This window comes from Ascaphus truei, unplaced genomic scaffold (assembly GCF_040206685.1).
Source record: "Ascaphus truei isolate aAscTru1 unplaced genomic scaffold, aAscTru1.hap1 HAP1_SCAFFOLD_561, whole genome shotgun sequence".
NCBI lineage: Eukaryota > Metazoa > Chordata > Amphibia > Anura > Ascaphidae > Ascaphus > Ascaphus truei.
Genome location: NW_027456893.1, coordinates 58,208 through 65,813, shown reverse-complemented (window position 1 = coordinate 65,813; position 7,606 = coordinate 58,208). Strand labels below are relative to the sequence as shown.

At 47.1% G+C, this 7,606-nt stretch overlaps 1 pseudogene; it reads left to right on the top strand.

Annotated features, from left to right (window-relative positions):
- The first annotated feature begins 6,313 nt into the window (after positions 1-6,313).
- On the top strand, positions 6,314-7,030 carry LOC142485350 (COMM domain-containing protein 3 pseudogene; annotated as a pseudogene).
- The last annotated feature ends 576 nt before the right edge of the window (positions 7,031-7,606 follow it).

Here is a 7,606-nt window from a genome sequence, read left to right as displayed (position 1 = left end):
TGTAGGAGGGATGCAGAATGTGTGTTTTCTGAAGGGTGTCTGATGGATGTGTGGGGTCTGCAGGGTGTCTGATGGAAGTGTGGGTCTGAAGGATGTATGATGCATGTGCGGTGTCTGCAGAGTGTCTGATGGATGTGTGGGGTCTGCATGGTGCCTGATGGATGTGTGGTGTCTGCAGAGTGTCTGATAGATGTGTGGGGTTTGCAGGGTGTCTGATGGATGTGTGGGTTTTGCAGGGTGTCTGATGGATGTGTGGGTTTTGCAGGGTGTCTGATGGATGTGTGGGTTTTGCAGGGTGTCTGATGGATGTGTGGTGTCTGCAGAGTGTCTGGTGGTTGTGTGGGTTCTGCACGGTGTCTGATAGATGTGTGGGGTCTGCAGGGTGTCTGATGGATATGTGGCGTTTAGAGGGTGTCTGATGGATGTGTGGGGTTTGCAGGGTGTCTGATGAATGTATGGAGTTTGCAGGGTGTCTGATGGATGTATGGGGTTTGCAGGGTGTCTGATGGATGTGTTGGGTTTGCAGGGTGTCTGATGGATGTGTGGGATCTGCTGGGTGTCTGATGGATGTATGGGGACTGCAGAGGGCTGATGGATGTGTGGGGCCTGTAGGGTGTCTGGATGTGTGGGGTCTGCAGGGTGTCTGATGGATGTGTGGGGTTTGCAGGGAGTCTGATGGATGTTTTGGGTCTGAAGGGTGACTGATGGATGTGTGGGGTCTGCAGGGTGTCTGATGGATGTGTGGGGTTTGCAGGGTGACTGATGGATGTGTGGGGTCTGCAGTGGGTCTGATGGATGTGTGGGGTCTGCACGGGGTCTGGTGGATGTGTGGGGTCTGCAGGGTATCTGATGGATGTTAGGGATCTGCAGGGGGTCTGATGGATGTGTGGGGTCTGCAGGGTGTCTGATGGATGTGTGGGGTCTGATGGATGTGTGGGGTCTGCAGGGTATCTGATGGATGTTAGGGATCTGCAGGGGGTCTGATGGATGTGTGGGGTCTGCAGGGTATCTGATGGATGTGTGGGGTTTGCAGGGTGACTGATGGATATGTGGGGTCTGCAGTGGGTCTGATGGATGTGTGGGGTTTGCAGGGTATCTGATGGATGTTAGGGATCTGCAGGGGGTCTGATGGATGTGTGGGGTCTGCAGGGTATCTGATGGATGTGTAGGGTCTGATGGATGTGTGGGGTTTGCAGGGTGACTGATGGATATGTGGGGTCTGCAGTGGGTCTGATGGATGTGTGGGGTTTGCAGGGTGATTGATGGATATGTGGGGTCTGCAGGGTGTCTGGATGTGTGGGGTCTGCAGGAGATCTGATGGATGTGTGGGGTTTGCAGGGTGACTGATGGATATGTGGGGTCTGCAGTGGGTCTGATGGATGTGTGGGGTCTGCAGGGTGTCTGATCGATGTGTGGGGTCTGCAGGGTGTCTGATGGATGTGTGGGGTCTGCAGGGTGTCTGGTGGATGTGTGGGGTTTCCAGGGTGTCTGGTGGATGTGTGGGGTCTGCAAGATGTGTGATGGATGTGTGGGGTCTGCAGGGTGTCTGGTGGATGTGTGGTGTCTGAAAGGTGTCGGATGGATGTTTGGGGTCTAAAGGGTGTCTGATGGATGTGTGGGGTCTGCAGTGTGTGTGATGAATGTGTGGGGTTTTGTGTGGTCCTTTCCTTCTTTTTAGTAATGGGCCAAAAGCTTCTGTGGGCTGCTCTGTTACCTACTGCTACTAAAAGAAAAAGAAAGACCTGTTCTTTACAGAACACGAGTTTGTCCCTTCAAAATAGGAAATATTGTTTTGGAAAATAAGAAACCTACTGATACTTGAGACCTGATTAAGATTCCTCTTCACAATGGAGAGCCAAGAATAAGGATTAAAAACACCAATCTGCACCCCAATGTTACACACAGGGCCCCAAGGTCATCAATTTATCCCGCCATCACCTTTCAATATCTCAGGAGGATGTCCTTGCCAGGGGACTGTCATTTGTACATACGCCTTTGTTTGACCCATTTATTTGCATCATGGATCTTTTTTTATTTTGCAGAAAACTGCTCCTCAAAAAATTCTACACTAAAGAGGATGATTTAACGTCCCATGATTGGCATACTCTACCAGATATGGTCTCCTTGGTAGAAGAAAATGAGGGCACTTCATTGCCTTCTCCAGAATCCAAGATAAAGTTTGGACTAAAATCAACGTTTGTTCCTCCATTCCAAATAAGTCCGGCTATTGAAACCTTCTTTAAAATAGCCAGAAAGAAGATCGTGGATATTCCTCAAAAAAACACGAGGCATGGTAATCTTACACAGAAGGAATTTGAGTCAATACGACAGCTTAATAGCCTTGAAGATGTCGTCTTTAAGCCCTCTGACAAGGGGGGCAACTGTGTAATCTGGCCCATTGATATGTATTTGAAAGAGGTCAATCGGCAACTCTCTCAGTCTTTAAACTATAAGAGAGTTCATCAAGATCCTACCATCAACTTTAAAGCTAAAATATATGTAATTATCTCGGAAGCTTTAAATGAAGGTATTATTACCTCAAAGGAGTCAACATTTTTGGCAGTTACCAACCTGGTCATCCCAACACTAAACCTACTCTCTAAGGTTCATAAAGATCTACATTGCCCCCAGGATGCCCATAGTATCGGGGATAGGGGGCCTGAGCGAAAAGATCTGCACCTTTATGACTCTTTTTTTGCAGCCACATGTTCTAAACCAACCATCATTTGTACGTGATACCTCTGATGTCTTGTTAAGATTACAGGATATCGTGGTCCAACCAGGAACTCTTCTTTTCACATGTGATGTCGAGACGCTGTATTCAAATATTGCACATGAAGATGGCCTAACAGCAGTGAAGCATTTCCTGTGCATGCAGCACCCTGACACAAAGAGCCAATGTGATTTAATTATTCATCTTCTCACTTTCATCTTAACCCACAATTACTTTGTCTTTGACAAAACGTATTACATCCAAGTAAGAGAAACGATAACAAAATAGAGACGAGCGCAAAGAAGAAGAATATATCAGTAACAATGTACATATAATAAGGCTAGATATGCTAGCACTTACAACAGTCAGACTGAACACAACACATAAGGGACGGGGAATAAATTGGGAAACTAGTGCACATGTACTCACATGGACAAGTGTGAGACCAGTCCTCCAAAAGGTATCTTTGGAAGTGTCTTTAGAGCAACGTTCTTAGTTCTAGCCATGTTCCTTGTAAAAAAATCCCCTCACTCTTCACACGAGCTCATATGCTCACATAGGGAGAAGGGAAAACAGGACGATCAGTAGACTTTCATGCACAAATAGGAATATAGTGCCACTTGGGATCAAAGGGTGTTATGAACTAGTGTCCAGAAGCACAGCTACTCACACGGGCAGATGTGAGTAAAATCTCACAATGGTTTATTTTCCAAAGATGTCCCTCACTCTCTTTCCCACACGTGGTGTTCCTCACACGGTATACAAGCATTCATAGGGGAGTAGAGGGTGGGGGGGAATCAGTAGACGGCCATGTATGTAGTTTGTAATTAAAACAAGTACTTTATTTGGCAAATAGAGTAGCAAATACTCATATAAAAAATAAAAAACCCCTATGAATGCGTGTATGGTTAAGTAAGGAAACACTCTGTGGCGCGCAGCCTGATTCCTGGGTCTGGGCTCAGACCCCCATATATATGTAGCCCCCTGTAAACAGCACGGGCTACTAATCCTTCTTCTACTGGTGTAAGTCCTGCTAATAGCAGGCCGCCAGTAGTAATCATGGGTGTTTCCCTGCTTCCAGCCCTGCCTTGCGTGATAGAGGCAGGTCCCTGACTCCGTCTGCCGGCATAAGACAGAGGGGAGGTCCTGCTGACATCAGGAGGGGCGGGGCTGACCAAACTTAGTGTCAGTTCCTGTCTTCATGTGAGTCAGTGTGTTTGTGAGTGTTGGAGTGCCTGACTGGACAGTGAGAGCAGTAAGTCAGCTAGGTTCCTGTGGAGTAGGGCCTAGTTAGCAATAGGTGGACCAGTGCCCTTCACCCTGCTTAGAGGGTGAGGGAAGAGCTAGCCCCACCCTGAGCGCCCTGGGCTGAGGGTGGAGGCAGGGAGCAATGATCACCAGACCATCCTGCAGGTGCACTTCTGGAGGAGAAGGAGAAGGAGGGAAAGCCTGTACACTGTGCCTAAGGCCTTGCCCCCGCTGCCTACTACAGCGTCCGCTGTGGCGGACGCTGCGCGCACGAGAGCCGTCCCCGCAATGGCGCCGGGCCCGCTGTGAGGGGGGGCCGCAGCGCTCGCGCGAGAGCTATTCCTGCTCTCAATAGAATTGAGAGCAGGACTCGCGTCGAGCGATTAGGCACGCCCCCCGGCGGTTCAGCCAATGAGGGCGAACCTGCCGGGTGACGTCATGGCCGCGCCCCCATCACTCCTCCGCCACGCCCCCCCGGTCTCTCCTCCTCAAGTGAGCTGCAGACCGGGGAATCGGCTGAACGCGCCGCCAAAAGCTCGGGCGCGCGTTACAGCGGAGAGACCGGGGCCTTAGCCTAACGTGTTGCTGTGCAAAGCTGTTTCTCTGTGCTGCTACAGATCTGCTGGGAGTACAATAAAGACCCTTGCTGCTTTTATAACCAAAGACTGTGTGTCACTTTGGGAGCATCCACCCTGGGAACAGGGGTACTCTTCTGTATGGGTCCTCTCCCATATCCCTGGGAGTATAGAAGATGGAGGCGCTGCACCACCACTAGAAAAGAATGGAGGCTACTACCCCAGAAGCCTGGTCCTGTTTCCCCCATAACATCGCGGGAAGCTCAGGCACTCCTGTTCCACACAGGTATGCACCACCGACACGCATGTAATCCACCCTCACGCACCCTAGATACAGCAGATGAGTCTAGGGGGGGGAAAATATGGGATATATATATATATATATATATATATATAGGCTATCTTCACGGAGGCCACGCCAAGCAGTGACTGCGGCCTGCTGGCTGCAGACGGATCCACTCAAGGTATAGACGGTACGGTGCATGGTGATATTATCCACGCCGGAATTCACCCCACACGTAGGAGGACATCACGTCGGATCAGGCGGATCCAATCCAGCTATACTGCGGTCCCCGTGGGCTGGAGCCCCAGGCAGGTACCTTTAGTAGTGCACTAACACTTCAAGGGATAGCGCTATCTCCAACACATTGGGTGGGTTTGGACATAAGGGACATCAGGGAATTGGTGCCCAGCAGCCATGTACTTTGGAGGAGGGAATACCTATGTTGATGTATGCACCAAGTGAAGTTCCATGTATATGGTTATATGCATTATGCTGTGTGGTACAGGGTACCAAAGTTATTATTAGTTTTAGTAAAACGGTTGCTAACCTATATTGTGTGTGTGTCTTACTATTACTGTGTTCCTGTAAGAGGACCATCCCACTCAGGTGGGAACCCTTACAGGTGGAGGTGCTGTGTTCGAATAACCAGGTAACCCCAGGCTCCCAGTGGCGGAGGTTCAGGCCTGCTGTGAGCCTATCAGGTAACGCACCACACCGGTAATACACGTGTATTATTACATATGGTCCCCATCTGCGATAGGGGGGCCAAAAGGTGTTACATACTGTAGGAGAGAGCTCATAAATAAAAGAACTCGCCCTACACACACACATTAGAGAGTGGTAGTCCATCAGTCCATAGGCTGGAGCCGTGCAAATACCACTATGATCACAATAAACATAAGAGAATCAGTTCGTTAAAGTAAGCATGAATAACTAATGATGCTGCGGTCTGTGGTGGTCCTGAAAATGGCGTGCATCCGTCCGGTAAATGAATGAAGCAACAGAAAAAGTGATGTAGCACTGCTGAAAAATAGGGCTGGAGGCTGGTTAGAAAAATAAAAATGCTTTATTGAAGATGCATCATAGCAACAGCTACAAAAAAAGGTCCTCTGACGCGTTTCATGCCTAAGTGGCGCTTTATCAAAGAGTAACCTGTGTTCCAACCATAGTCCCTTTAAATAGCAGCTCCAATGAAGAGCTGAATTCGCGCCTAAACCAGCCAATCAAGTCAGCTGGTGTAGAGTCCCCGTAGCAAGCTACGGAAGCCTCATAGGGAAAAAACACCTCTGCCTTAGAAGCAGCAAAGCCCGGAAATACATAGATGTAATGAATGAAAAAAACAAAACAGCTCAATCATATTCCAAATGACACCTATGCTAACAGAACACAGATGACACGAAAACACAAAATAAACAACGAAAACCTGTGAGTTAAAAATGGAGAATATATAAACAATGAAAAAGAAATATATAAAAAAAGAAACATATGGCTGCTCACAATGGAGCTGTCGGAGGACTTGCAGAAGGGTTTGCACCGCTTAGCTGATCCCGCCCGGTTTAGCCCCAAATCCTTCACCGCTCTCATCCGGGCGGCTTTCCTGAGCTTGACTGGGGGCCAGGCCGCAGAGGCAGCCTTAGATAACGTGGAGCTGCAGCATATTGATCCAGCGCAAATGAAACACTGTCATGCTGCAGCCACAACGTGTATACTGGAAGCAGTGAAGCACAATGCAGACAGGTCAACCCTAAGCACATTCCTTGAAGACTGTAAATTTGACAAAGAAAGAACAGAACAATTCTGGACAGAATACCAGAAAAACAAGGATTCTTTGGAAATCCTGCTTGAAAGCATAGGTAGATGCCCTCCACATGTAACTGATATTTCCTGGCGTCTTGAATATCAAATAAAGAGTTCCGATCCCAGCCAGAACCCAGATATTAGTTTTAATTGTTCTATGGAACAAATGCAGGATTTAGTAGGGAAACTTAAAGATGCCGCAAAAAGCCTAGAGAGGACAACTCAGATGTGACCTTGTGTCCCTATTACGTGCAGCAATGCGATGAGGATCAGAGGATCCTGAAGCAATGACATTTCTTGTGCTTAACCTCTTGTTTTCCTGTTCTGAAAGGCAGATCGTTATTTTTGCATTCCATGTCAAATCTGTTAATTTTCTTACCTGAAAACCTTCATGATAATAAAATATAAACGCTTGCTCTATGGTCTGATGTTTTCTGAAAGGGTCACATGCATTGAATGCGTTTTAATAAGGTTTAACATTTGTTTATTTCCAAAGATCAAAACGTTAATACTAAATGGTGCCAATAAAAAATTTATATGCATATATTACTGCTGTTCAACTGCGTATTGAAGTGACACATTTGATTAGAATACTGTAAAAAAATGTTTATCACAAAAAATCTACAATCTTATTCACAATAATTTAAACAATGGCTTTCTTGTTATGCTTTACTAAAATGCAATCATTTCGCCTCACTTACACAAAGACTTCTGTAAAGACTGTATATTTCTTTTCGGTCTAGCAGGGCAAATAATGGTTTGATGATACCAAGTTACATGATTTGTTCAAGAGATCGTTGGCTTTTGTTATTTTGGTATGACATCATGCGTATTACTGTATAAATGTGGGTTTTAGTCGTGTACCCGAAAGACCTCACTGTGTAAAGTGGGTTCCACTTATTCTTCATCAGGCAGAGATGAGCCTGCACTGTAGGAAATATGCAAAGGCAAATGTGTATGTTCCCAAAACTTTCCTGCCAGACTGGAATA